Source organism: Capsicum annuum, chromosome 10 (assembly GCF_002878395.1).
Source record: "Capsicum annuum cultivar UCD-10X-F1 chromosome 10, UCD10Xv1.1, whole genome shotgun sequence".
Taxonomy (NCBI): Eukaryota; Viridiplantae; Streptophyta; class Magnoliopsida; order Solanales; family Solanaceae; genus Capsicum; species Capsicum annuum.
In genome coordinates this window covers 8,029,493-8,052,967 of record NC_061120.1, presented here as the reverse complement: position 1 = coordinate 8,052,967, position 23,475 = coordinate 8,029,493, and the positions used below count along the sequence as shown (strand labels likewise).

The 23,475-nt window shown below is 31.0% G+C and overlaps 1 long non-coding RNA gene across 2 annotated transcripts; it reads right to left on the bottom strand.

Annotated features, from left to right (window-relative positions):
• Positions 1-16,033: 16,033 nt before the first annotated feature.
• Positions 16,034-19,909, bottom strand: LOC107845934. Of its 2 annotated transcripts, XR_007046088.1 has the most exons (5): positions 18,465-19,908; positions 17,904-18,030; positions 17,062-17,805; positions 16,661-16,728; positions 16,034-16,236 (listed from the first exon to the last, which is right to left on the bottom strand). It is a non-coding gene; the product is annotated as an uncharacterized LOC107845934 (long non-coding RNA). The 2 variants fall into 2 exon arrangements; XR_001667100.2 differs by having other exon boundaries at positions 17,062-18,030; positions 18,465-19,909.
• Positions 19,910-23,475: the final 3,566 nt, after the last annotated feature.

Here is a 23,475-nt window from a genome sequence, read left to right as displayed (position 1 = left end):
TCTAAAACATGCTAGTAATAGTAAATTCAAAACCTCTTTCTTAAAAATCATGATTTCTAAACCATTAGCATGGATTAAAGATGGTTTCTTTGCCCATGAAATTTTAGGAAAATCCTATGTACCTTAATTTATGACTCTTGAATGAACTCGTATTTAGGGATGATATTCGAACAATTGATGGGTGATGTTTGTAGCCCTCGCAATGGGGATTCCAAATCTCGAAGAATTATTGAAAACCCATGGTGAAATCTTAAGATATTTTGATCTTTGGGTTGAAACCCTAAGAAGTGTTCTTGGTGATTTTGAGAGAGAATGATCTTATTTGGCGTTTGAGGGATTTAATCCCGTATTATGGCTGGATAGGATGTGAAAAATACCACTTTTGTCCTTAAAAATGTGAAAAAGGACCTGGAAATTGGGTGCGTGCGACAGAGCGTGCGTCGTACGTTAATTGTCCGATGCTACTGTCTCAGACACGAAAATGGCCATAACTTTTTGCTCGAGTATCGAATTTTGGTGAAATTGATATCGTTGGAAAGATAATTCAAAGAAATTTCATTTGATATATAGTAGGACCTCTAATTTGTTATGTACAAAGAGTTATGGTTGATTGAAGTTGACCCAAGTTTTTACGCTCACTCAAACTTGAACGATAGGAAAGCTTTCAACTCATCCTTGAGTTAGGGGACATCTAAGATCTCAATTCATGCTCAAATAGGTTCCCACACAATATAATTGATTAAAATTCCAAATTTGAACAGGATTTATGGCTTTTCGATCATCTACGCATAGAAATGACGATTTTTGTTCTAGCCCGAAATGGTGTTACAATATTCATGAATTAACACTATTAATATTGGAGAGTAATGATAGTTAATTTTATGGTTCGTATTTATAATTCGTGAATATGGCTTATAAATGCTAGTTCACAAGACTATCCAGAGTGATGATATTAGTTATAACCTATGGAATAGGTAGATCTGTGAGACTTATTTACACATCTTTTCTGATTGTAAGCGCACAAAATGGGTTACTTGAAGATATGAAAATTGTGGTCGTTCACATCTAAGAGGGTGGAATAGGATGTATTGAAAAGCATTTAAAAGAATCCACAGGAAGTAACTCAAAAAGGGAATTGTGACAGCACTTTATGGGAGCAATTATATGTACCAGCTTTGGACAATTAGGAACTGAAAAATTTCCAGAAAGGTAAACGTGTCCATAGAGACACTAATTGAGCGAATAAAAAGAGATATAGTAGAGAAGGTAGATCCTTGAAAGCTATCCAAATGAACCCACAGATGCAGTAGTTTTGCATATTAAATATTCTATAACTGGTGACTATTCTTTACTTTATTGAGAGTTAAGTTCCTCAATGCTTTTTCCCAACTAAAAAGTTGCTGTACTCTCGCAGCTTTCATATCTTTTTGAAATTCTCTTTTGGTCATGATAAGTTCTGTTAATTCAGTTATCGATTATAAAAGGAGAACAGATACAACCAAAACAATGCTAACAGTTGCACATACTTGTTAAACTTAAAGAGGTTTGGCATGTGAATACACAATCTGGAATAAATATCAGCTATGACCCAAAAGGGAACAATGCTTCTATCAAAGCAAGCTTTAATGAGTTTCACAAAACAAACTGAATAGGTAGTCATGATCTATAGTGAATTTCCAGAAAACATATTTGAAGAACTAATGTAATGGATGAATCTAAGGATGTCCTGATTTCTCAGAAAACTAGAGATGTTAAGATTATCAGAAAAACAATAGAACTTACAGATGTAAAGAGACGGCTTTACATACCTCAAACGTTTAAAGGACTTTAGATCGTAAGGAGGAACAAAGCTTGATCCCTTGAGCCAATTTTATGGAGCTTCATAGAAATTAAGTGATTAGGATTATTGTGTGTGATATTACTTTGTGAAAACTAGTGGATGAAGAGGGGGTGGTTTAATATAAGAAATTGAGGAAAGTAATAAAAACTTTAAAAGAAAAGTGAGAAACTGATGGACCTTTGCTGGTAAGTGAAAGTAACATGCTATTTGCTGGAAATCAAAAGGTAACATGCTATTTGCTGAAAATCAAAAGGTAACAAGCTATTTGCTGGAAACCAATGAAGAAAATAAATAAATAAAAGTTTTTAATTAATTGGGATAAGAAGAGGATTGTGAGATGTTACAATCGAAAAAGAGTGATAAACGAGATAAATTCTTCAAAACACATAAAATAGAAATACATGTATGATATTATTTTTTTAAAAAAAATATTTTAATTCTTTGAAGATAAATCAACATGCTAAAGATAGTTTTAAAATAAAATCTTTTCAATTGTGTCATTGAATAAGTATTTTCAAAATTTGTACAAATAATGTGATATTAACGTACAGTTTTGTTAAACAAAGTTATAAAATATAAGTACTTTAATAGATAAAGAAATTATAGGATATCTAATTTTTAGATTTATCAATTAAATTAATTAAACAATATGTAATTTATCAGAAATCGAATATTGTAATAAAATTTTTTAGAGAATTAATCGATTAGTCAAACAATTAAAAATTCAAAGACAAACTCAATAAATAGAGTAGTTTATCATATTATGATGATGTACTGAATGCAAAGACTCAAGTGGTAAGAAAAAGAATGTATGAATTTTTTTTTTTTATCAACTACATGTCACAATTTTTTAGGGAGAAAAATAATTTTATCAACTACATGCCATAATATATTAGTCGAAAAAAATAATTTACCAACACATGTCTCAACTTTAGAAGATTTTAGGAATATATATTTTTTTATGAACATAGTCTTCGTTAGGTAATCTAATCTATTTAGAAATAGATATTCTTTCATTAAATAATCCACAAGGAAAATTGGGTTGTGCATGTATAAAAAGAGTCAAGATATGAGTAATATATCATATATTCACTAAAATTAAAAATTAAGAACTAATTAAGGTTGCCACATCATTTTTTCGATGAAATTATTGTAAAATTCGGTCATAGTGACTTTTGTGATGGTCGGAGTGAAGTTAAATGACGATGGATGAAATGAATGAAAGAAAAATGACTTTTGTGCAATAGATATAAAGTTAAGTGACCATGGATGAAATGAATGAAAGAAAAGTGACTTTTGGGTAATAAATACAAAGTTAATTGACCATGGATGAAATTTACCCCCGCTTCTTTGGGTACTAACACTATTTATGAGACGTGGATGCCTCATGTATATTGCAATTCCTTAAATGGACAAATTAGATTTTAAATTCATGAAAGTTATTAAGTTCTTCTATTGTTAGAAAAACACATATGTCTATTAAAGACATTAACTTCATGCTAGATGATTTGGTTGGTAGAGAACACAATACATAAATCTCTAAAATTATTTGTTGATTAAAATCTTAAAATTTTATTGGCAGACAGTCAAGATGCGTATTTTTTATGACTTTGATCTTCAAGTAAAAACTTTATCATAATAAATCTATATGAAATCCATAAGAAATAAGCATATTTGAGATTTTTATGCAATTATCATATATTAATTGTTTTGGTTTTCATGAGTATTATTGATTCATTAACACATCTAAATATTTTCATTACAAAAATAACATTTCCTTATAAATAATTTGTCTGATTTTTAAAGTGGATATCACCGCAAATTGATTCTGCATTACAGAAATTTCTTATTTGTTACTATACATTAAAGTGGAACATGAACTTAATGTCTTAATTATACTGTGTAGTTTACTGAAGTAATGATCAATTTTATTTTCTCTATTAATCAACATTATCTATAATAATCTCAATATAATTCGATTCACCGGGGTTCAAGGAGTTAATGCAAAGAATCAATCAGAGTCTACTACTTTCTATTTTCACTTTATAACAAGGGATGACATATAAAACAATTAAAAAAAAACTTTAAGAAAACAAAAAAATTTTCTGATATATTTATGTGTTATCCAATCTTTTTGTTTTTTTCTTTTAGTTATGTATTTAGTACCTTTTTATTTGAATAAATTTATCTTTCTATCTAAGCATGTAAGAAAAAGACCGATCAGTATTTTTGATGCCATGTAAGTAACAACCAAGCATTGCTTCCCTCATTTGAGCAGCAGTAGTAATTTTACTTAAATGTTTAGATGTTTACTCTTTTTTAGTCAAAAGATTTTTAAAAAGGGAAAAGGACATCACGTATCACCTTTGAAAAAATAATGACCAATAATGACCCATGTTTCACGTTTTGGACAAAAGTAACATTTTGAATGATTTAATTGTCATTTATTAGCCCTTTATTTTAATAAGGCACACTCTAAAGGTGAAAGCTTCTCAGTTGTCCTTTTTGCCAGAAAAAAAGCATTAACTGATACCTACAGTTACCTTTTTTGAGTGCTCTTTCAGAATAGGATTTTCCAACATTTGTAGAGATGAAAATCAAGAAAAAGATTAATATTGATACGAAATTAGCTGGTAAATGTGTAAGATATGATCCTAATTTCGTTGTTAGTGATGATGATTTTGAAGATTTAACAAATCGTGATGTTCAATTGAAGGATTTGAAGAATGTTCATGCTACTCCTAATCGAGTTACTAGGTCTCAAGGTAAATTAGTAGGTGATCCATCAATGGCGAAACAAAATAAATCAGCTAAAAAAAAGACACATACAGATGTGAGTGATGATTCAAATCTTGTTGTTATTCGCAAAAAGAAAAAAAAAAAACAGTGATTCAAAAAATGATGAAGATGATGATAAGTCATTTAAAGGAAAGGAGAAGATATGTGTGAATGATGAAGGAGATACTGTTGTTCCTCCCAAAAAAATGAAAAAAAGGAATCATTCATCAAATGACCGAGAAGATGATGCTCAATCATCCATAAAGAAAGGTAAAAAAGCTCTTTGGAAGAGAAAAATACCCAAATTAACTGATTTTGAGGTACATTGTTTATGCTTGCTCTGTATTAATTATGTCTGATAGATGTTGACTTTTTTAGTAGAATTTCTGTATGCTTGAAATATGTGTGTTATTGTTGTATATAATATGTGTCATCGTTGTATATGAAATATATTGGATAGTGATTTTTGTGAAATTTAGTGTAAAGTGGTTGTATAACTATTTGTGTATCAGCATTGTATAACAACTGTGTATAGTTTGAATATTTAAACTGTAACTGTGTAAAATTAGCAACACTATTGCAATGAATACTGTATGCATAATATATGTAGCTTTTTGAAATATTTATACCTAAACGTACACTTACTTATTGTAGGTTTGGGATTTGTTTCTTGGTCCATCTGGTCATTATAAGTGTCAACTCAGCATGCACACAAACTGTGGTATTGTGACTGCCTTGAAATCTAAGTTGGACAAGAAGCAACTTGATTTGTTTAAGAATATTTGCTTTAGGTATTTCTTATCTTTACCAAGTGTTCTTTCTCAAAATCAATTTATCCATGGAATGTTGCTTAGGAAACTTGTTTGTGAGAGAGATTATGAAATCCGGATTAAAGTAAATAACACTAGGTTACGGTTCGTCTTACAAGAGTTTGCTATAATTAGTAGCTTAAAATATACTGGCAATTACAATAATGAGTTTGCTGCTTCTGAAGAAAGTAAGTTGATGGAGTTGTATTTTCCAGGAAAGTCCAAGGTCACAAAGCTTGATTTAGAAGAGTGTTTCATGGACAAAAAGTGGCGATGTGATGAAGATGTTTTACAAATTTCTATTTTGTTCTTCATTCATTCCTTTCTTTTTTCTATCACGTATAGTGATGTTATAAATAAGAATAATTTCTTATTGATTGAATCTGGGAACTATGAAACATTTCCTTGGGAAAATTATGTTTTCGTCTAATGTTGGAGTCAATGAAGTCTAAAGTTTATCAACGAAAAACTATGTATCGTTGTGCTGGTTTGCCTCTTGCATTTTAGTGTTGGTTTTAGAGTGTTGTCCTTATGCTGATGGCCATCTTGCTGACCAAGTGGGCGATAGTGTGCCTCGTATACTGAATTAATTTGTAAAGTATAGACCAACATATAAAGAGGTCAAGTCTGCATTTTTCTATACTAGGCAAGATCAGGTATATCGTTGTTTTAAAATGTAATTTATATATGTTTTGTTAAATTGTTATGTGCTTCTTAAATGTCAAGTGCTATTTTGTATTTGCAGGTTGTGTTGCGTAACATTACGCCGATAGTTCTTGAAAAAACAATCCTTCAATTACCTGATTTCAAACTTGTGAATGCGGTTGTGCACTCTGTTAATTTGCCTAGCACCAGTAAATAAGATTGTAGTAATTCGAGCTCAGATAATGAATTGGCACTCTTGAGAAGTGATGTTAAAGTGGTATGTCGAAGGTTTTTAGTAATATTTGTATGTTTTTGCTAAATGATGTTTTGACTTTTTCCTTTCATGTTTAGTTAACGGAAAAGATTTTCTCGATGGAGAAGTTTATGAAATCCTCATTTGAATTGATTTTTCGAGCTCTAGATATAAAGAATGTACCCAAGGTATTCTTTCTTGATTTTTTTCTTTTTTTAAAAAATCTTATATACACTATTGTAATTATTTTACAAAGTTTTTTTGTACAGGTTGGTACATCAATTTGTGATAACAATGGTGACACTTCAAATGTAAAAGATGATAAGACACCTAATGTTGGTGGTATGGATGATGATCATGTTAATGATCCAACTAATGTGGGACAACAAAATATTGTTGCATCGAAAGTGGATCATAGACGTGACAATTTGATGGATGATGTAGGAAAAAAATAGATTGTGTAGGTGGTGCCGTATTTGTTCATTTGGTGTATGACGTTGGAGAAAAAGTTAATTTTGTAGGTGATTGTATAGTTGGTCATGTCGTTGTTGATTCTGTGGATGAAACTTTGAAGGATGGTTCATGGAAGAATTTTTCAAATTTTTATTTTTTGAAGTTCATACAAGCTCCGGTGAAAATAAGGATACAAGGGAGGGTAGAAATAATCAAGTTAATAGTGATTGGTCCAATTTTACTGATTCTAAAATGTCTAAATTTACTCAACCTTTTCATGATCAAAAAACACAAAAAGAAGGTGATGTGGCAGTGCTTAGCCAGAATGAGCTTAACTGGTTAGAAATTCCAGACGCTAAAATTTCTAAGTTCACTCAACACGATAAGAGTGTTGCAACAACTAATGCAACTAATTTAGTATGTGATAATGTTAGAAAGGTTAATGAAACTGCAAGTGATCATGTTAAAGGGATTGAGGAAAACATGGTGGTTGCGTCTGTTATGTTAGGTGAAACATCTGTTATTGTTCGCCGATTATGTAAGCCAACGGCAGTATGTGAATCGCCTTTTTTGTCAAAATTTGATTCTGGTTGTGGCAAATTTGAAGGTCAATCATCCAAGCGTGTAGAGAATGCTCAACCAAGTAACGGTGTCTTGTCTATAAAGCATCCTTTTGTGAAAAGTATTACGAAATGAATTGATGATTTGAAAGTGACATTACAGTTTAACAGGTTTGTTGCAAGATCGTTGCACGTTAAACAGATGTAAGTTTCTGTTTGTTGTTTCTTTTTTCTTTACTTTTTTTGGTCATATATTACATTTTTGTAACATTTTTTTACAAGCCTGTTTATTCAAATTCTGTCAATGCTCTTTCAAAATATTTTGACTATGAAATTGATAATGTTAAAATGAAAGAGTGGTTCTTCACATTGGCATATCCAGGAGTACCCTTAACTGATTCAATAAGTAATGAATTTGTTAGTTAAGTAGGTTATATATCTTTTATTTTTGTACTTGATAGTGATAAGCTAATTTGAATACTGAATTTTTGTATATGATACATGTTATATAAGTTCTATGCATTATTTATGCAGTACTTTATGTGTAGTTTATATGCAACACTTTATATGCAGTGTATATACAGGTACTATGCAGTGGTTACACAGTAGGTACACAGTTTAAATGCAGTAGTTGATATGCAATATATATACAGGTCCTACATAGTAGGTACACAGTTTGTATGCAGTAGTTGATGTGATGCATTTTATATAAGTAGTTTGTATTTATCAGATTTAAATTAGTGTTCTGTATTCATTTTTAGCATTTTAATGTGGTTTTGTTGTTCTTATTTTCAGCGTATTGATGTTATCTTTTACTATTTGTGAAAGAAGTCAAAATACGACCTATTTGTGATTCAGTTAAATTTACAACCAACGATTGTTGGTTTAACTACTTGATTCAGACTTTGATAAGCGATTTGTGGAAAATGATAAAGATCTAACACTTATCACTCAAGAACATCAAATCGTAGAGTACATGCTTGGATTTTTTATAAGATGCAACATCCCATAGAATAGCGTTGACAATGTTCTTTTCCCAATTAATCTTGCTGAGAACTTTCACTGAATTTTGACGAGGCTGTCTTTTAATTATTAGTGCATATATGTGTATGATTCAATGCGCGGTGCAAGGCATGTCGTTCATGTTTAGAAATTAGTTGCAGCGTATTCAGAATTAATTCCACACTTTCTTTCTTGTATTGGATTTTGGGAAAGTAGTAGCGATGGACTTTCACTGGCTAAATTTTTTTATATTCGTATTGTTGATGGACTGCCAACTCAAGCTAACACGTCACACATTTACCGCACATTCAATTGCTCATTTTACATACTTTTTTGTGAATTATACTGATGATGTATTATGTTTGCAGGTACTGTGGTGTATATGTTACATCCTTTGCTGAGTATTTACTTGATGATCTTGAAATTTCCAATCATCTAGATGATATTGATTCTATTTGTATTCGGTATGGTGTGTTGTTATGGGATTATGGAAAGAAGAAACAAAGACAATATGCAGTTAGTGAAGATGAATCTACTGGTCTATTGTTGAAGAAAAATGATGGGGTACAGCAAATTTAGTTAGAAATGTCTTTGAAGCATAGATGTGAAATATATTTTTAGTCTGAAATGGTTAGGGTTGTTTTTATTTTGTGTTGATACACTGGGAGATTCTTATGATGAAATATTATGCTGAATACTATATGTTTTGGTAATTGGTACAATTTTGTACAATTGATGCTGAAATGTTAGTTTATGTTGATCACAGTTGATACGCAGTATATATGCAATATTTATTCAGTTCCTATACAGTTGTTACACAGTTTCAGCACACTATCTCTACAATTTCATACATTTATATCAACCAGATATAAAACTTATAAATTGTTGTAATAAAGTAGTTATATAGTTTATACAAGTAGTTATGTTCAAAATGCAGAGGTGTTATGCATTCGCTAATTAATTCAAAAGACAAATACTAGTTCTTACAAATATTCAAACTGTATATAGATATTATAAATGATTGGCACAAATGATATGCAATTTTTTAGGAATTGTAGTAAAAAAAAATTACACTCCCTCGGCTCAGAGGAGTTGATTAGTATACCTCACCAAAGAATGTGGCTAAATGAAACACCATAATGCACAAATTTCTATAAGAGTAGAAATGAAATTGAAAGCAATATTCTATAAACTGAAAGTGTTGCATTTGAAGTAAAATAATATTGTTCCTATTACATTGCTATGAAAAGAATAGTCTTTTTTTAAGGAAAAAAAATGGAAAACATAAAAGTGTTCTTGCATCACTTTATATGTAGTATATATAAAGGTCCTATGCAGTGGTTATGCAGTAGGTACACAGTTTAAATGCAGCAGTTGATATGAAGTATATATGCAACATTTATTCAATTTCTATACAGTTGTTACACAGTTTAAGCACACTATTTCTATAATTTCATACATTTATCCCAACCATATATAACACTTATATATTGTTGTAATTTATAAAAGTAGTTATATTCAAAATATAGAGGTGCTATGTATTTGCTAATTTTATTCAAAAGATAAATACTAGTTCTTATATATATATATATATATATATTCAAACTGTATATAGGTATTATACATGATTGATAGAGATGACATGCATTTTTTAGGAATTATAGCCAAAAAATTACACTCCCCCAGCTCAGAGAAGTTGATTAGTGCACCTCACCAAAGAATGTGGCTAAATGAAACCCATAATGCACAGATTTCTATAAGAGTTGAAATGAAATTGAAATTGAAAGCAATATTCTATAAACTGAAAGTGTTGCATTTGAAGTAAAATAATATTGTTGCTATTACATTTCTATAAAAATAATAGTCTTTTTCAAGAAAAAAAATGGGAAAGATAAAAGTGTTCTTGCAACAACATCCTATTATTGTTGGAGCATTTCCACACGTTCTTCGATTGTGTCCTATTTTTCCACAGCGCCCACATGAAATTTATTGCTTAAAGTAGTTCATAATGCCCTTTCCCCAATTGTTCTTTTTTGGTCTTCCTGGTTTGATTTTCAGATTGGTGGCAGTACTATATTAGCTGATATCTCTGGTAGAATGTGCCAAATTGTTTCATCAAAAAGTGGTATAACTAGAAGTTCATATGATTTCAAGAAGTTTTCTCTTGTGTAATATGGAGAACAATAGCTTTGTAAGTCCATATGCGTGTAATTTAGCACCGCCATAGCATGTGGACAAGGTATGCCATCTACTTAAAATTGTAGGCAGGAGCATTTTTTTCACGTATGCAAACAATGTTTCGTTTTTCAGTTTCATCAATGACTATATAAGAATAGTGAGTAGAACCCATCACCTGTAATGTACAAATATATTAGTAAATAGTGTGCATATTAGAATATGTAAGTGTCTGTGAAGTAGAAATAAGAAGTAATACCTTCATTTTATCTGACAAAATGAAATTTTCTCTCATTATTATATTGTATTTGTTTCCCAGTTCTATAAATATTGCTTCTGAATGTTGTCTATGTTCATTATTCCATCTCATGACTAGATCCATCATAAATTCTAGAAATTTTTTAATTAGCAGGTCTCTTACATCTCTATTTGCTGAATTTAGGCGCTCTGCGATGTTTGAAGTCATGAACATCGATCTGTTGACATGGGAATGAGCTATGGACCATTTTTCATAGCCTATATCAAACAGATACTCCTTCACCTTATTATTGATTTTTTTTATGTCTTTCATAAGCCTATCAAAGTCTGCCTTTATGTATGTTCTAGCCATTGTAAAGAAGATTCCCTTTAATTGCTTTTGATTCTTCTTAAACCTACCCTTGATGTTGTTCCATAGATGGTAGATGCATATACAGTAAGCCACATTTGGATATACAAGTGCAACAACTTTTAATATGCTGTCATGCCTATCAGATACTATGCACATGCCTTCTCTTTCACCAAAAGTAGTGTTAAACATGTGGAAAAATCATTCCCATGAAGCGTCATTTTTAAAATCAACAATAACATATGCTAGTGGCAAAATATGTCCTGATTAAACAAGTGGAAAAGTGCCTATCAGTGCATGCTAGCATATACATAATTTTATCTAAAAAAATTACATAAAGCTCACCTGCTGCATCCAGCACACTAGCAGACAACATTGTTCCCTTGTATGTAGATTTCAGGAAAGTTCCATCAACAATAATGGTAGATATACAATATCTCCAACCCCTAATTGATGTGCTCAACGCGACAAAAGCATATAAAAAATGATTGTCCTCCATTTTGTGTAGCCTTGTGAATGATCCAGGATTTGTTGTATTTACCATGTATAGGTAAGCTGGCAATTTAACATAAGATTCACGCAAGGAACCTCTAACCAGTTCAAGTGCTTTTTCTTTGGCTCTATATGCTTTTTTTGTAGTTCATCCTAATTCCGTACAAGTTTCTCATTTCTTCCATGATCTCTACAGGAGTGTATGTTGACTTTAGATTTAGAAAGTTGTGCTTCACCATTTTAGCGATGGTTAAAGAAGTAGCATGCTGTTGTGAAAGCATTCTGTCCGCAATTGGACAGCTGTGATCATTGACAAATTTTATCACCATGAAAATTTCTGAATTTTGTTGACTTGAAGATCTAAAAGTCCAATTACATCTTTGATTGATACACTTAAAATAGTACCTAGATACATTTATATACAATAAATGTATATGTAGTACACAGTTCATATCCAATATATATGCAGGTGTTATACCGAAATTACACAATTCATATGCAGTACTTTATATGCAGTATATATACAGGTCCTATATAGTAGTTACACAATCTGTACACAGGTCATATGTAGTTTATTTACAGGCCCTATATAGTAGTTACAATATTGTATGCAGCATTTATGCAAATTTATACCTATATTACAACAAAATAAAAAACTTACACATTGTTGACACAGGTCATATAGAGTAGTTATATAGTTTATTATCCAATGTATATGCAGGTGCTATACAAAAATTACATAGTTCATATGCAGTACTTTATATGCAGTATATATACAGGTCCTATATAGTAGTTACACAGTCTGTACACATGTCATATGCAGTTTATATACAGGTCCTATACAGTAGTTACAATATTGTATGCAACATTTATTCAAATTTATACCTATATTCCAACAAAATAAAAAACTTACACATTGTTGGCACAGGTCATACAGAGTAGTTATATAGTTTATTATCCAATGTACATCAGGTGTTATATAGAAATTACACAGTTTATATGCAGTACTTTATATGCAGTATATATACAGGTCCTATATAGTAGTTACAAAGTCTGTACACAGGTCATATGCAGTTTATTTACAGGTCCTATACAGTAGTTACAATATTGTATGCAACATTTATTCAAATTTACACCTATATTCCAACAAAATAAAAAAATTTACACTGTTGATACAGGTCATATAGAGAAGTTATATAGTTTATACCTTGATGATGTTGATCTTTTCACCTTAAATTGGAATCTCTCACGAATTGCATAGTATTTCATCACACTTGTTATTGTATTTTTATCCCAGTACAGCTGTCCTTCTTCAACATCTCTATGAAGTGGATCCTTTATTATCAATTCAGGTTGTTCTTCCATTCCTTCCTCAAAAAAATTATCTTCCATTGTATAATCAGAAATAGGTATCGGATGAACATGAATAGCAGTTAGAGATGTTTCGATCAAATTTTCAATTGAGGATTCTTCATTTTCAAATGTGTTTTGTAGTGTTACACACAATGAAAATTCATTTATATTCAATTTCTTTTCTTCATCTCCATATAAAGTCTAACACTCATATCATTGTAAATAGTCATAGATCCACTCTTCACAATGTATTTTATAGTCATTAAACCGAAATTTTTCTCTAAATTCAACTGCTTATATAGTTCATCAACAAAATATTCGTACCTGCAATTCGAATTCAAAAGTATTCCATTGATTATAAACTTTTCAAACTGTACATCACTTAACCACTCTCCTCCGTATTGAAGCATAATTGGAACTAAAACTGAACTTGAAGCCATAATTTTGTATCAACTGAAGCTAATGGTGAATGGAAAAAACTTTATGAAGCTAATTGACGGAGGATTTTTATATATTTATATACAATTTATAAAGGTATTTTAAGGTAATATGTTGTATCTGAAAGAGGAATTGTGAGGTTTTAATGGAAAGGAATCCTAAGGTAAAATTGGGGAAAATTGAAAAGGAAAGAAATATACTAAGCGATTTTTGCGGCTTTTTAGCGGTGATTAGAAGATGGTTAGAATATGAAATTATTTTAACGGCTATTAAGTGGGAATTAAAAACAAGAGCTATTTTTGTGGAATAACTTTTATGAGAAAAGCAATTTTTGTCCTTCTCCCTTTTAAAAAATCACTTTTTATATTCAAAAACTTTATGAGATTATTAAAATATCTAAAATAAATATTGATATACTTTATGATAAATTATTAAAATAATCCTTTATAAATAGTTTAGACAAATTAAAAATAAAAAGTCTATTTTCGATTTGACATTATTTTATTGTATGCAATGTAGAATACTAAACGTCTAAAAATTAACTAAAATATTATATAGAGAAAAATGTATTCAAAAGGGGAGATAGTAATAATGTGAGGACATTATACTTGAGTAAATTTTAAAATTTTAATTAATTAAATAATTAATATATGATTGAACAATTGATTAAAAGTATAAATAATAGATCAAGCTAAGAGCCGCAAATTCTATATCAATGTTATATTAAAATGAGAGTGGTGAATAATGATATTAAAGCTACCTAACAATCTAATAAATTGTTAATTATTGAGTAATACACAAAGAACAAGGACTCCAAACAATTAATTGAGGTCAAGTTAAAGATCTTCCTGGTCGGATGGCCCTTAAAGATACAATGGACCAGATGATCTTGATTTACAAGACTGTTGCTTTAAAATCTTGAAAATGTACTATTATGTTGGATCATTTTCTAATCTGTATGATATTATTTCTTTCGTGTTTGTAAATTTAATTATAACATATACATTTCTTTTGTATTTTTTTTTCTGAAGTTGGTTTTATCAATTTGTCGAGATTTGATAATGTTAGTAAATAGTAATTCCTATTTTCTTGGGAGTACAAGTTCAATTACACCTCACATCTATGTAAGTTTGCATCAATCACGTATTTGTTTGGCCTTTTTTTTAACATTTGAATTTCTTTGTTAGTTGTTGTGTCTTTTTTTTTTCTTTAAAATAGCTGGCTTCTTTGCATTGTCATTATTACTATACTTTGTGACCTTCGTTTGAGTAAACTTTTTTCTTCAATATTATTAGTTTTCTTTGTTCGGCAGCGCCAACTAAAATTATTTTCTCTAAGAAATAGAAATATATTGTCTTTGAATTGTATGGTACCAATAAATCTTCTTTATAAATTAAAAAAAAAATTGAAGAAAAATGAGCCGAAAGACCCTTTAAGTGTTTAATTAAATAAAGGTGACAAGTACGTCCCATAATATTATTAATTTAAAAAAGATAAAGTCGCTTAAATAATTGAAACAGTTATTCTACAACTGTATTAGTTGTCCCAACAATTATCAAAGTTGTCGAACAACTTTGCATAGTTGTCGAACAACTTTGATAGTTGTTCAACCAACATCTAAAGTTATTAGAACAGTCTTTTTAGTTGTTGGAGCGAAAATGTTAAAAAAAAAAATTGTAAAAATATTTGTCCTCTTATTTAATTTTTAAAACTTGAAGGACCCTCACTTAATTAACAAACTTATTTGTCTCTTTTAATTCAAAAAATTGAGATACTATTTGAGAAGCGAAATCTGCTAGATGTATTTGAATTTATTGTATTCTAGACAAATTACAATACTTCTGGCATTTGAATAGAGAGTAATATATATAAGGGACTTGAAATTATGAAATTTCTCTAAATGCAATATGAAGTATAGCAATTTTGTATGATAATGGTACATAATACACCGAGAAAAATGAGTTCATAAACCCTTTCAAGTCTTTAATTTAAAAAAAGGAGGATAAGTGGGTCCCACAATTTTATTAAGTTAAAAAAATAAAGTCGCTTGAACAACTGGAACAGCTGTTCGACAACTGCATTAGTTATCTCAACAACTTCGCACAGTTGTTAAACAATTTCGCATAGTTATCGAACAACTTCGCAAAGTTGTTGAACAACTTCGCGTAGTTGTCGAACAACTATCAAAGTTGTTCAACAACTGCACAAAGTTGTTTGAACAAAAATATTTTTTAAAAAAAAAACTAAATTTTTTTTTTTGGCCCTTTCACCTAATTTTTAAAACTCGAAGGATTCTCACTTAAATTGGGAAACTTATTTGCCCTTATAATCCAAAGTCCCAATAAACGTGTTGATGGTTTTTCTTGCTTTGAAACGATTTACGCATCACGCTGGAACGAATACTAGTATCATAAATGTATGCCTATTGCAGTTAGTTGTCCTCTTATTCTTAACTCATGGAATGCAACACTCGAAACAAAACTTTGTCATCAAAAAGTAGTTGAGGAATTTTAAAATTAAAAATTTAGAGTTTCATTGACTTTCATCATAAACTTAACATTATTAATACCAAAGACCTCATCTTTAAGAAACTTGTAAATATGTAAATAAGAAAATAAGGCTCCCAAATACCGCTGTCCAAGTCATTATAAAAGAAATGTGGTGTTGCAAACTTCTCGAGAATAATAACGAAACATATACACTTGGGAAACTCTACAATTAATCTAACAATCTGAAGCATAATTACATGTGTAGGAAGCAACCTCTAAAAATTTGTATGGCAAAGGAGAAATCAAGAATCCTCCCCACCAATCACTTCTATCCTGCCATCCCTGAAAAAAGGTTTGCAGACTACGTTAACAAGATATAACATCAAGCCATCTATCTAAATCAATAGTTTCTAATTACAAGTTGCTAATATAAGGATTATTTCCCAGGCTTGGTTTATCAAGTAAATTAATTACTAATATTAAAGAAAAAGACAAATTTAGTAGCTAGACTTTTTTGAAATGGATCTTAGATTCAAATGAAGAGAAGCACTGTGAAATTTCTGTCTTTTGATGTAATCACTCAAAATATCGACGTTACTCGAAATATATGTAAATATGTACCGCAAGAAAATGGGATCTTGCAATAAGCTTTCATACTTCTTGATTAGAAAAAGGCTATTTCTTCCTCATCTTTGTTGTAGTTTAGTGCATAGATCACATACCACAGAATTCAGAAAAAGCAGTAGGAAATTCAAAAGAAGTTTACCCATGTGGTATAATTTATCTCCTCCTGATGCTTGCAGGATTGCTCCTGATCTTGTTTATTTTATAGCTCTAGGGAGAAATTAAACAAAACACAATAAGAAATTAAAGTGCATATCCTAAACATTCCTGCGAAGATGCAAAGAAGTTACCGTTGATAAAAATCTTAACACCACCTATCACAAGCACAAAAAAGAACCTTTTTATTGTTTCTATGACCAGTTACATGGGACATACTGATTCCCTGTTTGACCCTTTCATATCATAAGCATTTAGGCAACCAAAGCAAAAGAAGTCATGGCCCGATGATCCCAATTCAATGAAGATTGTTTCAAACACAACATAAAAAATATGAGATGCATTTGCCTATTTTGGGAATGCATGTATGTTGTGGAATTCACCAACCTTAAAAAATCTTGCAATCAGCTACTTGTTCAAACTAATATGCAGCCAAATTGTCAAATCGTGAGTTAGATATCTGGTTGTTCAGCACTCCACACCAAACTGGTATTAAGCTTCCTAAAATCCTGACAGTCTTCTTGGGAAACCAGAGCTGCAAGAATAAGGTGAAGGAAGTGAAGAAAAAAGTGACTAAAAAAGTAAGAAAAAAGTTACTTTAAAGGAAAAGAGAAAAGAGAAAAGAGAAAAGATCCTATGTATATTTCCAGAGCTCCTCATGGACGGTACGCCAGTGCTGCATCACAATGTCAAGATTGGTGGGGTTGAAAGAGGGAAAGGTATTGACGAGCTCATCCTCTCCATAATGGGCATGTTTACAGACCCCATTGTCCTTGTTCCAACAATTACGTCCATGAATACATGGCTTAGTTCTGAAAACATTCGGGTGGTAGAGAAATTCATCCATCCCATGTGTCCTTCTACAATATACTCATTAATGCACTGGCCACGTGCGAAGAGATGGCACTGGGCTGAAGAGTAGCCATATTTTGAAAGGATTACGCCTTGTGCAGTTTTGATCTTCGTGCAAATACGGACAAATTTTCCAGCCGTGAATGAATCTGTACGGACAGGGTGTTACTTTGTAGTGGTTTATAAGAAAATTTCTAGCTGCCAATATTAGTTGTTGGAAGATATCCTCGGGAGTTGCGCCTGAATGGAGTATTGGATGGCAGTTATGCCATCGCTACTCTGAAAGTTAACGAAAACGCAGTTTGTCTTGATCAAAAACTTTATAACTTCAACTTGGCCGTGAAAGCAGGCAATCATGAGGGGTGTTCTGAGCCTACCTTCCCCGAAGTCATATGGTTCATCAATGCTTCTATGTAAAGCTACTGCCCATTTGAATGCAGAGACATCACCATTTTCTGCTGCTTCAAGCAGAATCCTACTGTTTTCTTCTCTGTCATTTATCATCTGCAAAAGGAGAATCTCAGTTATCACATAACCGTTTCTAAGGATACACAGTAGGAGAGGCTAGAAAAAAAAACGGATATAGAGAGAGGACACAATGCTGAATTCTAAAAAACCATGGAATCAAACAAGATTAAAACGGCAGTTATAATTGCACATTATACCACTAAAGAGTAGAAGTGAGGCAAAACACTATAATTTGGAAAAACGGTTCTTTTTTGACAAACGGAACACGCCTCTCACACACGACTTTCTTAGTCTAACGGTCAGTTAGCTCTGGGTCTTCAGAAACACCATAACCAGTGGCGGATGTAGAGTAGGAGGTGTGGGTTCCCGGGAACCCACACCCGCTACCGTAAGGCTTAAAATTACATAGAAAAATCGTCAAAAGTTATAAATATTAATAGGTGGGAACCCATAACTAAACCAAGGGATACCTTAGTGGTAGGGAAAGGAGCCCTGGGAATCCACAAGTTTGAAATTCTGAATCCGCCTCTGACCATACCCTACCTCTTCAATCCAAAATCCCATATCCAACAACCTCAATATGATTTCTCCTAACCCAGAAACAAACATGCAAGACCTGACTACTCCCAATCCCTCCAATATTGTAAATGGTGAAGCCATGGGCACTGCTAAAAAGACCACAGGAGAAGTCGGGAAATAATATGCTTACGATTTCATCCAACTTTAACAAACCCACAGCTCCTAAAATCAACGAAACAGACCTATCTAAACCCAATCCAACACTCATACCAAACAGATCGATCAGGCAGTTGTGGTGATCCATGGTACAGAAATTTTCCTAAGCCGAGCTCAGAAATAGAACCTCTCACACCTTCTGTTATACCCTCCTATGCTATTCAACTATAATCGAATAACATTGCTGCTCCGGAGGACACCCAAAGCAAACTAAGGCCTGCCAAGATTAACACAAAACAGGGCTACCCATCTGTAATTTTCAAGAGAGATGACTATATGGTTAAGTTGCGCACAAATGCAGGTTCACTGTCGTAGGGAAATTTTCCTCTACAATGCCCAAAATGGAGGTTATTCGAAGAAGCTTCAACTCTAAAGTTCGGTTAAGTGGTAAGGCAAAAATCACTCACTTCAATTCCACACATTTATATATTCACCTTGAGAATGTAAATGACAACAACGTATGGTTTAAACAAAAATTATGGATAGTAGGCAGACTATAGAGTCTTTTCAATTGGACTTCTAATTTTAATTGAAACTCCTATAGCTCCAGTTTGGGTCATCCTACCTGAACTCAAATGATACTGCTACTGTCTTGAAGCAGTACTAAGATATTGGCTCCTACGCTTGTTTGGGTTGGTTTTGATGAGGATGGAAACGGGGATGGGCATCGACAGGAATTTCAATTCGAAAATGTCCCTAAGTATGCTAAATCCAGGGATGAGGAATTACAAGAAAAGGATAAAGAACCTGCGGCTGAACCTTCTAGTTCCATGAACCCCTTTCTATGACTAGACCATTTTCTCCATCTTGTTTTACCCCTTAACCATCCTACCCGAAGCCCCAAACCCCAAAATGCACGAGAATACAACTTCTGTTTACTTCAGAAAGAAAAAAAAAAAGATGCTCCCCAAAAAGTTTGGACAAGAACTCAAAAAAAAAAAAATCATGTTTTTGCCAAGAAGAGTATCTTCCAAATTTGCATGCGCACCCGTTAACGTCGAAAAAAAATGTGTATATATATGCATATATACCTTAAGAAATTGGGATATAGTTGATAGTGCACCCAAAGATGAATGATAATACTACCTTGGTGGGCTGGTTGAAGCATGTGCACAACAAAAATTGCTGGGCTGAGATTTGAACCCGCAACCATTGAGCTACCACAACTAACTAATTGTTCAAAAATGTTAAAAGTAAACTTCATATTAGAAAGTGAAGTTATTAGTTTAAACTATCATTTGTTCTGTAGATTTATTTTTTCAGTATTGTTCATGTCTTTGGCAACCAATTGAATATGATAATATCCCTTAATCGACATCGAAAGTTTTTCTAACGTCTTAAGATAATATTGGTGCTACACAATATTATCAAAAGCAATAAGCGTAAGAAAACCTCAAGGTTTATTGTGTTTAAGCACAAAGTACAAATAAGCGTGAGATTTAACGAAAAAAGACATAAAGGTACCAAAGATATAAATATATGTCTAGTATAAGATTAATAATATAAGCGTGAATGGCAAATATATGGCAAATATATGAACAAAATAATTTTTTTTTTTATAAAGTGAAATATCAATTGTTTAGTGTTCGTCTCTTTAGAAAGACTCATTGACAAGGGAAAGTATGTATCAGAAATTATAACCTAAGCTGCACATTAAACGAGGCGAGCGCTCAATACATTTTGAGTCTTTCTTCGAGGCTTATACGTGTCTTTAACAATACTGGTGCACCCACAAACTTCAAATCCTGCATTCGCTTCTGCCATTAATCACATAATAATGTTTCAATAAAAACAACCAGTGCTAGTTTCAGAAAGAAAATTCACAGAAAAATCACATCAGAAAGAAATTGTAACAGAAACAATCAATATAAAAAGAAGAAAACTTACCGAATGAACACAATCAATAACAAAAAGAAAACATTTCGCAAATACATACAAATTCTTGAAATGTTACATCAGAGACACAAATGCAAATTCTTCAAAATTAATACACATTAGAAAACTCATACAAATTGTTGAAAATGGAAAAACATCAGAAAAAGAAGTACAAATTCTTGAAACTTGATAACTCTAAGAGCATGAAAATACAAATTCTTGAAAAGTAGCATGCAGAAATAAACCCATACCTCTCTCGACTGCTATGGGTTTCTTTGAACTTACGGAGAGAGAAATCATATTGTTCTCTTCCCGCACTTCACTATTATATATAAGAATACTAGGGGGACGGGGCCGTGTCCCAACATCAATAATAGTATTTACCTTATTTTAAAATTAAAAAGTAAATATTTAAAATTTGATACCAATCAGACCCAAACTTATAAGAATATATAATAAATTGAGAGATATTTTAATTATTGTAGTTTATAGTAATATTTTTTAATATAATTTTTAAATAACATAGATTACTCTCTTTGTCCATATTTTGTATCATTGATAGTCAATTATATTTTTAAAAATAATTTAAGTTTGCAATTATTATTTTTTATAATATGTTTTTCTATTTCAATTTAAGTGAAGCATATAATTTCAATTGTGGTCAAATATTTTATATCCTTTTAAATTATTAATTATTGTGTTTTATAGTAATTTTTACATACTTTGTGAAATATATAACAAATTATTTTTTTTTAGATTTTTTAAGTGGTAAATTATTGTAATTTATAATATCTTTTATGTAATTTTAAAATAACATACGTTACTCTCTTTGTTCAAACTTTTATGGCATTGATAGTCAATTATATTTTAAAAATAATTTTATTTTTAATTATTGTAATTTATAATTTTTTTTTTTATTCCAATTTAAGTGACACTGATATAATTTCTAGAGTTAGTCAAATATTTTATATATTTAAAAAAATTTAGTTTATTAACTACTTTGATTTATAGGAATTTTTACATGCTTTTTAAGTATATACAACAACAATAATAGACCCAGTGTATTCCCACAAACTGAGGTATGGGAGGGTAAAATGTACGCAGTCCATACCGCTACCTCCGAAGAAGTAGATGAGTTGTTTCTGATAGACCCTCGGCTCAAGATAGAGAATAGTACACTAAGTTCGTAATGAAGTTTTTTTTAAATATATAACTGATTAAAAAAATAAGACAAACAGATTAAAATAGAGGAAAGAATTGAAGGCAAAAAAAAAAGGACCAATGAATTTGTGTCAAAGCAGACATGCTGACCTTTAAATTTATTAAATTATTAATTATTGTGATTTATAAGATTTTTTATGTTTTTTTTTTAAATACGTAACAATTTTTTTTTTAGATATTTTAAACTGTTAACAATTGTAATTTATAATATTTTTCTTTAACTTTCAAATAATATATATTACTTTCATTGTCCAAAATTTTGTTGCATTGATAGCCAATTATATTTTCTAAAATAATTTAAGTTTATAATACTTTTTTTCTATTCTAATTTAAGTGGCACAATGTCTGATCATAATAATTAATTAGGGTGATATAGTAAAATCACGACGAAAGCAACGAAGCATACATGTATTAAATGGCTTACAACAACTAATTAGAAGTGATATAGTAAAATTATTATAAAAGTTATTTGTGAAAAAAATTAAATAGCTTCATATAAAACATCAAGTTAATTTAAAACATCAAGTGTTAAATTTATATTTAGGACATTAATAAGTTTAATTTAATTTATTTAACTTCAAAAATTAAAATGTGACAAATGAAAAAGAATAGAAAAATAAATATTAAAAACTCGATTGATTAAATTAGCAAATGAAATTAGTACACCAATTAATAAAGTAAACAATAGAAAATGGAAGGAGTGGATGCTTTTGGCAGCTTAGCAGGAAAGTACAACTTTTGAGTATTTAACTGCAACGCACGTATATTACAATGTCCAATGACCAAATAGCCTATATCATTAACCACCATTTCTTATATATTAAAACCAAGGTAGTCCTCGTTTCCAATTTAATTTTAATTTTTTCAATTAATTACTTTTATCTCATAATTTTTGTAAAGTCAAATTTATTTTTCCTTTTAAAAGTATTTTTTACCTTGTTATTTTGAAGGTTTTCTTTATTTTCTAAATTTGATAGACATTTATTGACATGATTTTTGAAAAAAGGACACTCTATAACACTTTTTAAAATAAATAGCCCAAGTTTGAAAACTTTCCAAAAAGTGGCTAGTTGGATATACTATTTTCGCTCTATAGTCATTTCCTAATTTAAGTCATTTTGACCTACTAGTTCATATACAGTCCATATACAATACTGATATAGTCTATATATGTAAGTCCCCGTAAAAGACTTAGTCTAATTCAGTCTTACATAGCATAAATGAGGTCCCAAACTTAGGAAAATTCTAAGCTAAGTATTGACACTTAGTCTAATTTTTGACCTCGAAACTTCCATGATTTTATTTCCGACCTTCCCGACCTTAGTTTGTTGATTTTCAAATTGATTCATGATCAGGGTCACTTGTAGGTCATCTCATGCGAGTTTTGAAATTTTCGAAATCCGTTCAGGGCATATTTGGAAGTCCAAAACAGTAGCATCGTGGGATTAGCGTGAGATGCACGCTCCAGTCCACCCCTGTGAGCGTGCGATAGAGCATGCGGCGCACGCTCCATTTCGGTGCACCAGAGCATGTGACACATGCTTCATTCCCCGCACCTGGAATTTTCAGCTTTTAACTTCGTGTATTTGAGGGCAATAGGGTCTTTTGGTTCACATAAAAAACATCCTAAACATGAAATTTAGCCCCAAA